The sequence below is a fragment of the Zingiber officinale genome, chromosome 8A (assembly GCF_018446385.1).
Source record: "Zingiber officinale cultivar Zhangliang chromosome 8A, Zo_v1.1, whole genome shotgun sequence".
NCBI classification, from domain to species: Eukaryota; Viridiplantae; Streptophyta; class Magnoliopsida; order Zingiberales; family Zingiberaceae; genus Zingiber; species Zingiber officinale.
In genome coordinates this window covers 35,414,168-35,415,685 of record NC_056000.1, presented here as the reverse complement: position 1 = coordinate 35,415,685, position 1,518 = coordinate 35,414,168, and the positions used below count along the sequence as shown (strand labels likewise).

General features: G+C 32.2%; 1 long non-coding RNA gene across 1 annotated transcript; it reads right to left on the bottom strand.

Moving 5' to 3' along the window:
- Positions 1–304: 304 nt before the first annotated feature.
- LOC122011956 lies at positions 305–717 on the bottom strand. The gene is made up of 3 exons (XR_006120068.1): positions 701–717; positions 492–589; positions 305–396 (listed from the first exon to the last, which is right to left on the bottom strand). It is a non-coding gene; the product is annotated as an uncharacterized LOC122011956 (long non-coding RNA).
- Between the last annotated feature and the right edge of the window lie 801 nt (positions 718–1,518).

Sequence of the window (1,518 nt, the reverse complement as noted above, 5' to 3'; positions counted from 1 at the left end):
TCATTTCCCTAATCTCACCGCTTTTCACCTTCAAATGCCTAGTTTTCTAAGTTAAAACATCCACTGTTCTAATCTGTCAAACAAAAGTATCATTTGGTCTACTTAACTACAGCAAAGAACAAAAACAGAAGAATTATACATGCTGCAGAGTGAGGCCATATTGATAGCAGGTAGTCGAAGATTGTAAACCTCAAATTTCATTCCCATGCTCTGATAAATCAAGGTATAGCAAGATTTTAAGATTTACGAACTACTAAACAAAAATATCATGAGGAAGAATCTATAGAAGTACCTGGACAACATGGGAAAATTCATTAAGGAATACATTTTGTGTGGCTAGGGACAGATGACTGCAAGCCAAAACCTCCAGCATATGCTTGATAGCCAAATCAAGAACTCCAATAAAAGAATACCACGTAAGTAAATGGAAGGAGATAAGGTCAAAAGTATCAAAGAAAAATGCACAAATATACAAACAAAGCATAGAGAACCTTCCAACATTGTAGTGAACATGATCAGATATATAACTCCAACCATTTTCTCTGTAAACGAAGAGTGCATTCCTGTAAGCTCGAATCGCATGTTGTCTCTACATTTTATAGAATGAATGTTTTACAATTAGCACATAAAACTTTGAACATACTTTAAATATCTGAGACAAGTTTCAATATGAAGATGAATTTAACATGCAATCGAGTACCTGATCAGAAATGTAGTAACGATTTCCAGACAAAACAAGATGAAAACCATACTTGCATAACATTGGTGGGATGGAAAGCAAATAGCGGTAGGATGCTTGTTCAAGCATCACAGCTGCATGCAGAGAAGGCTCCTGATGAAATATGTACATTAGTTGCACGCTTAGACACTCAGGTTTAGTCAATTTTATTTACACGCTTATAAGATACTGGTTGAGAAAGACAATGGGAACCTATGACATTATAAGAAATGAAATAGGATTTACCTATTCTAGACTCTAGCTGAATCACTTATTGTTCTAACTTCTAACTATGGCTCATTTCTGAAAATTGATATTAATGTAATGTGTTTTTTTTTAAATATTATTATGATGTAGATACGAATAATTGGCATAATGTGCTTTTAGAAAATACTATTCTGATATACTGATGATGTATAAAGGAATTAAATGGACCAAAAGAACAAGTGTAATCAAATATAATTTTTTTTTTAAGCAATAGGATAGTGTTTAACTATGAGGCTTTGAAATGACAACCAAACCCGATAAATTCAACATGTGGTAATCAAATTATTATTAGCAGGATAATAAAATCATAAGGAACATTACATGAACACTCTTTTGACACATCCAAAGGCCAAAAGAATCATGTTTACGGATCTTTCACACAAGTATATCAAATTGTTTGATTTTACAAGCAAGATGCTCTCAGTTTAAAGTAGAAAATATACCAAAACTATGTAATATCATATCTTAATATATTACAGAACATGGAAAAAAAAATTAAGAACCCAGACTTCTAGAAAATCAACATAAATACC